Genomic DNA, 7528 nt, shown 5'->3' on the forward strand with positions numbered 1-7528 from the left:
GGCTGGTAGTCAATTCAAATAAAGGCTACAATCCTATGCACACTTTCCTGGCCATAAACTCCATTGAACATAATGGAATTTACTTCTGAATAGACATACATAGGATTGTGCTGCAAGGGATTAAAAGGTGCCCATGTTGAATCAGGCAGAATACATTTTTTTCCAAGGTGTTAATTCTTTTAACTACAATTACTTAAAAAGATAAAGTGCAGGTGGCAGTGTCATCTTCAATCTGCATGTGAGAGAAGGGGGGATGGATTGTCTGAGATGATGCATATTGTAACAGATATGTGCTAATTCCAAAAACAAAGCATTTTCATAAAAACTCTTATTTTTTTCTCATATGTGGATTTGATTGTTACACAAAATTTCATATGATTGACAAAGATTTCTTTAACTGGGTGACTTTAATATTTATATAATTAGCCACTAAGCATCAGCAGTACCTGCATTCTATCACCCGCAAAGTCTCCAAGTCGCACAACTTTTAAATTCTACAGGATCTCAAGATGGTGCAGCATTCTGATGATGCCCTTACCTCCAAAACAGTAGGAGCCATGTCAGGGTGCAATTAATCCCACTCTTCCCTTTCAGACTCCCATGCTCAGGAATCTTCTTTCCTCACCATGCTCACACCCATGACTTCTGAAGCTTCTGCCAGCTTTCCTCCAATATGGAACCAAGGCAGTGAGTCCCACCTGGTCCCAGGAGACTTCCATCACAAGTCTGAAAGAAGTTCAGAAAAAGATTATGAAACAGGTGAATTGTAGCACAGAATATTTGATTAAGCCTGCAATCCTATACACACTTTCCTGAGAGTAAGCCCCATTGAACACAAAAGAACTTACTTCTGAGTAGACATGCATAGGATTGTGCCCTAAATGTGTTAAAAAAGCAAATTCCAGTATAGTCATCAACAAGGTTTCAATAGGTTTAAATAGCAGGGAATGTAGCACTCATTGTGAATTCAGATGATCGTCTGGTCTCATGAGAGTACACAACCTTCATCTGAGCCGCAAAGGCTTTGGACATTATAATTATGCATGCTGCACATTTCCTTATGTTACACATTTCATGGCTGCCAACTGCAGATGGGGCTGTGTAGTTATACAGCTCATGGCAAAGTGTTTCACGACTGTCTCAAAACAATTCCCACAATTCCTTTATCTCCCTTCCATGGGGGGTTTCCATTCATATACAATACAACAATGTACATGCTTGGATAGGGTGCTTTTAAAAGAAGAGGTCGACACTTTCTACTTTTTGTTATTACCCTGTGCACGTACTTACTATCCAGAAAGTCAGTGCCAACCATTCTTTCGGCTTAGTACAATCACTTTGGGTCTGATCGATGATTGATAGGTTTTGAAATGTTTTGTGAATCATTAACAAAATGACAGTCAGACCTGGAAGAGAAAAAAAAAATTTGAATAGTTAATCAGGCGTGCATCAAATGACATAAAAAATAGAAGAAAATTCCTACTGCTATGGCAAGAGGAGGACTAGAAAGGTGTCTCAATTCTAAACAAAATGACCATGGCACCTATCAAACATACAAAAATTCAGATATGAGATAGTGCATTTATTGCAAGCACTTTCATTATGGAATTTGTTTAAACGGGACATTTCCCAGGGAACCAAATTAAGCCTAATGATACATAATGGCAAGGACTGCTGCTTAATTGGGGTGGTAATTCCATCTAATTGGAATTCCTACAGGTGAGAAACGTATACAAACAGGTATAAATTGTCTGGTCTTTCTGAGACTTTGATACTAATGGTGCTCTGTCTTTTTTCAGGAAGACTCCAGACCTGTTCTTGGTCAGTGAAATGGTGACAAGAACTCAAAACTCTAAAGTAATTATCGGAACTAATCTTTTCCCATTGGGAGGTGTAAGGCTGGCTGAGGCCTACTACCTGAGGGCTCTGAGGCCGAAGTATTGTTGTCTAGAATGGGCTGCAGATTATTACAATGGTTTTACTGGGAACTGTAAGAAAACATGCAACACAAAATGGCAACATCATTAGTTCCCCATTTCCACTTTTTTCCCCTTCTCATAATTTGCTGCCAAGTTTCAGGGAACGGTTTTTGGATGTATGTCACTGCTGTCATGTCTTTGGTCCCGTTTCTTTCACGTAGCAGATAATATGTATTTGCCACAAATGCTGAGGTGACAGTAGTGACCCAGACAAATACACAACAGAAAAGCCTATGAAAGCTGAGTTAAGCTGCAACACGATGATTCGAAACTTAGGAGGTGCAGACAAGCTCTATGCATACAAATTCATGGCAAATATCTACCCATGTCAACGTCTATCCAGAAAACAACCAAAAAAAAAAAAAAAAGGTTAAAACACATTAAGTCAAGGTGAGCAGCCTGCAAAATCGTTCCACTCTAAGACAGTCAACAGCTCTGTTCCTTAGGAATGCATTCCAAAGCGAGACCCAACTTCTGTCAAAGACCACTTCATAAACAAAAACCTAAATAATATTAAAAAATGAGAACCTAATTTTAATTCCACTCTCCCTCTATGCTCAGTGGACTCCAGTATAATGTGCACTCTAAATTATCTGCTATTGAAAATTCAACAATGCTAAAAATGGCCATATTAGCTGCAATTGTGTCTTGCTAGCGGGACCTACCACTATTATTACTCAGAAAATATCGGCACAAAGTAGTTTTGCTCCTTGTCAGGAAGAAAAGAATGCTCTGAGAGCATGCCATCCAGCGGCAATTAGGAACGGAGGAAGCTGCCTTAGACTGACTCAGACTCAGACCATTGGTCCATCTAGCCCAGTATTGTTGATGCTGGCTGGTGGTGACTCTCTGCATTCTTCCTGGTCCACCTTGGAAATGGTGGCATTTGAACCTTCTTCATACAAACCAGATGCTCCACCACTGTGCCACAGTCTCTCCCTGTAACAGCAGCAATTCCAGTGAGTCGCCTCCAGACAAAACAGGATAACTGAAAATATCTTTTTTCAGCCAACAGAACATCTCTCGCCAGTGCCTTACTGTGTTTTATGTCCTGCAACTCGGGTAAACATAAAAATTAGCTTCTAATAGTCTGTCTTAAAACACTGAATGTTATGATAAATCAGATTGTGCTGGAATTCATAACTACAAGGTGCAAAACATCCATGAAGCAATTTATAATGTAAAAGTCAACTGATATAATGAACCTATGTTACTAACGAAAGGTACAGTGAAACAGAACAGATCATAGAGACACTTTTAGTGAGAATATTCAGCCTGATTTAAGACCGCTTCTAGTGTTGGCTAGAGCAGTGATCTTCAACCTATGGGTTGTGACCCCAATGGGGTGGTGAAGCTTCATTTGGGGGGTCACAGCAACCTTTCAAAGCCTGTGCAAGAGGGGGGGCTTGGACCCAATCCCATAAAGGTGCTGCCATATCAAAACTAAGTTCTTGATATAATGCTGCACAGCCTCATCTCGCTGTCTTGCCCTGCTGCTCCTAAGGCAGGCCCTGTTCAGGTTGCTACTTCGCAGGGTTGTTGTGGAGACACAAGAGGTAGGGGGAAATCGGATGGGCAGATTGGGTCCTGGGAGGGGGGGAGGATCAGTGGAGGAGCCACAGTTTCTTATGTATGTATGTATGTTGCAGCACAAAAAAGTTGAAGAATACTTGGCTAGGTCTTAAGAAGGAATAACCTTGTATAACCATTATATAAGAAGAGTAGTGGCTTACAAATATAAAGTAATGCAATGTAACTGTAAAAAAAAAATTAGGCATGTTCATTTGTTTTTAGACTGAAATGGATATAAATAATGCATTTTTGAAACAAATGCATTATTTGTGCATTTGTTTCAAAAGAGATTCACCAAAGAAGGAATTACAACAAATGGGGGTTCTGCTTTCTGGGACTGACATTTAGTTCACAGAAGCCGCCATGGTTTTTACTCCCAGTGCCCAATGACAGCACTGTATTGTGAGAGCACAATTATTAAACGGGCAGCCCAATCCTAACCTGTGCTGGTGCAGCTGGGCCAAGTATCCAGTGCAGGTTAGGAGCAGGCTGGAGGTCTCCTTGGGATCAGAGGATATATTTCCCCTTACCCCGTGGTGAGTCTCAGCCTGCTCAATGCGGCTATTTAGTTGGTGCAAATCTGAAAAGTCCTGTGTAGGGCTTCCAGGCCCAGGAGGGAGGATACGATACAGTGGAGGCCTCTGTTGATCCTGCCCCCCTCTTGGACCTGTCCCACCCTCTATTCCTCCCCACCTCCATTTTACTCCCCCCCCCTCTCCTGCACAGCACCCACCTCTGCTGGCAGCCGCAGGTCAGGATACAGCATCAGTGGGACAGCGTAGGCAACGCTAGCATAGAATAGGATTGTGCTGTAAATTCATCAAAATGATATTCCCAATGAGACTGCAGTGCAGTGGGGTTGTGAGCAGGAGTTGTCTGTTATAAACAAACAAAAAAAAAACAACCAGTGTTTTTATTTAGAAATATAATAAATAAAATATATGAAAATGAATAAAAAATAAGAGCAAAATAAAAAATTGAAATGAAAGGAATAAAAAATAATCATTGGTAATGAATTTAACTGCTCAGTCTTATCCCCTGCCACTGCATAGCATGCAGCTATGCTGATGGGGCACACAGTGCATGCTATGAGGATGGCCAGCACAAGGTATTTTTTTTTTCACTTGCCTCTCTGTAGGCCTTCTGATTGTCTGTGTGTCTCCACTGGCCCATGCCAGCTATTTTGCTGGTGCAAGTCCGAGGAGAGGAAGGAAGTGGTTCTGGGCCAGAAAAGAGAGATAGGATCCAGCATGTGCAACTGCCACCAAGATCTGTCTCCCACCCTTGAATCACCCCTTGGTTTGGCCCACCCCCCACCCTGAGCTGCCTTGCTGCATCTTACCTGCTGTGTGGTGGACCATTGGCATGTGTGGGGAGCCATCAGTCATTTCTGCTGGCATCTCCTTTGCACTCCGCGGTACTCCTTCACACTACCATTTATGGTAGCGCCACACCATTTACGATGATGGAACATGAGTTCCACTGTCATGAATGACATATAGGATTAGGTTGACATGATTATTCTTCTTGCACATGCCTATAACATTTTTTCCCCCTTTCAGTCATTTGAAAGGCAACAACCCGAAGAATGTTTAGATCATAAGTGAGGGCTTGGATCAGATGACCCCCACGCACCCACAAAATTAGTAGAAGGGGAACTGTGCACTGGAAGAGGAAGTGGGATGTCTTCATGTACTATACACATCTAATTGTGTGTGAGTTAGGCCAGCCTGGACAAATTGTCCAAGTCAGCCCTTAGCAGCCTTCTGACCCTCACTTTAAAACAGAAAAGTTAAAAATTATGTTAATAATCTTTCCACATGGTAATGGGAAAATTTCCTGATGTTCTCTATTCAATACATCATCAGATTTATACGTCACAGTGGAAATACATCCTCTATGTGTTACATTAGAACTATCCCTCAAACAGAACTCAAGAGCACGGCTGCATTAAACATTTGCAGTTGTGACATATGAAACTGCCTTGCACTGAGTCAAAGCCTTAAGAACATAAGAAGAGCCCCACAGATCAGGCCAAAGGCCCATCTAGTCCAACTTCCTGTATCTCATAGTGACCAATTAAATGCTTCAGGGAGCACACAAGACAAGACAAGGTCTATTTAGTTCAATATTGTCAACACTGACTGGCAGCCTCTCTCCAGGGTTTCAGATAGGGGCTGTTTTCCAACCCTACTTGGAGATGCTTGAGACCAAACCTGGGACTGATTATATGCGAAGTCTTAAACAATAGATCACCCCCAAGTTATAGTCAGCTCAACCCTAATTATTAAAAGTTACTAAGGTTTGTATCACCCTAGCTCCTTTTTTCTATGAAAACCATAAAACCTCCATAGGATCAACATGTTGTTATTTTTCACAAAATGTTCTATTTTTCCTGTGTCAGCAATCAGGGCTTTAAACCCATGGAAGAAGCTTTGCATTCATTATCTATTGCCAAGACAAGGCGAAATACATATTTTACAAACCACCCTTCCCCTTTCCAGTCTTGTTTCAGACATTTGACTTCAGCAACCCTCTCCCACTGTGCACATTCTTTCAAAAATCTATCCACCAGGACTTCTGATCTTGGCAATTTGCATATTATTTTCCTAGCCCTCCCCCAATCAATAATACTTACCTTTTATATTTTTAATCCATCCTGCAGTTTCTTGCTCAGCCAAAAGCCCTGGATATGCTTTGGTTTTTTTGTTGTTTTTTTTTAAAGCTTGTCATCTGTGAACGTGTTCCAGATTATTATTTGACTTCTTGTAAATCCACTTGCAGTTCTGGAAAGTTGCAAGACAAAAAGTAAACCCCTAATTTCTCCTCACTTCAAGACTTCTGTTATTAATTATAACCATGGAAAATGTTATTTAGTGACTTAGGGCCGGATTCTTTTCCCGTTAAAGCAAACTGGGAGATTCACAGTTGCGACAGGACAGAGTAGGACCTGCCCTCAATTTCCAAAGGCTTACTGTATCATAAGTAAAATTTACAAAACATCACAGCACAAATTTTGCTTAATCCAGCCATTCTTTTTAGACATCAAATGTAAATACTTAGCCATGCTGCTGCGGAAAAATCTAATCTGGGATAAGGGATACGAGCTGCAGTAATTTCTTATTTTGCAGTTCTTGCAAATGTGCAATCCCTTCATTTGTCTTCATGAGAAAACAGAGAAGTGAGCAGAAAAGTTTAATGACAGCCCAGGTATGACAGCCCATCCCACACATTATATTGGGGGAGGAGGGTCCGAATCCAAAATCATGGTAGATTGCTAAATGGTTTGTACAGTTCTTTTTAATTCTTCAAATTCTTTTTCATATTAATTTCCAGGAGTTATTTCCCAGTTATGCCTCGAATCCTTATTTCATTTGAAAAGTTAAATCACAGATCTATTGATTACTTTAAAAAAAAAAATATCCCATCCATCATTATTTCTACCCTCAGGTGGCTCACAAACATCAGTAAGCAGATAAAAACAATGTATCCAAACCAGGAAGCAAATGAGCAGCCTGGTCCTAAGCTCTTCCGCACCCCTAGGAACACTGGCACTGAAATGGCTGCCACTGTATCCTACAGACAGCAACTGTTACCCTGCACATGCCTGATCTTGTCTGATCTCGGAAGCTAAGCAGGGTCAGGCCTGGTTAGTACTTGGATGGGAGACCGCCTGGGAATATCAGGTGCTGTAGGCTTATACCATAGAGACTGAAGGTTGCCAACCATCCTACAGGCAGCAAGGCTTTTGTTTCCTTTCCTCAGGTAAAGCTGCTGTGGCTCCAATGGGTCTCCGTGGCTCGGCGTCCACTGTTGAGCAGGCACAGAACATGTAGGGCTCCATGGCCAGGGAGGAAGCATAGGATACAGCGGCAGACTGCTGCCATCTCCGCCCCGTCACAGGCCCAGTCCTCCCCTCCCACTGCCAGTTCCACCCTCTCCCCTCCTCCGTCCACCCTGAGAAGCTTCACCACTTA

At 41.9% G+C, this 7528-nt stretch overlaps 1 pseudogene; it reads left to right on the forward strand.

Moving 5' to 3' along the window:
* The first annotated feature begins 7129 nt into the window (after positions 1–7129).
* LOC136646103 (5S ribosomal RNA) lies at positions 7130–7249 on the forward strand (annotated as a pseudogene).
* The last annotated feature ends 279 nt before the right edge of the window (positions 7250–7528 follow it).

The sequence above is a fragment of the Tiliqua scincoides genome, chromosome 3 (assembly GCF_035046505.1).
Source record: "Tiliqua scincoides isolate rTilSci1 chromosome 3, rTilSci1.hap2, whole genome shotgun sequence".
Lineage (NCBI taxonomy): Eukaryota > Metazoa > Chordata > Lepidosauria > Squamata > Scincidae > Tiliqua > Tiliqua scincoides.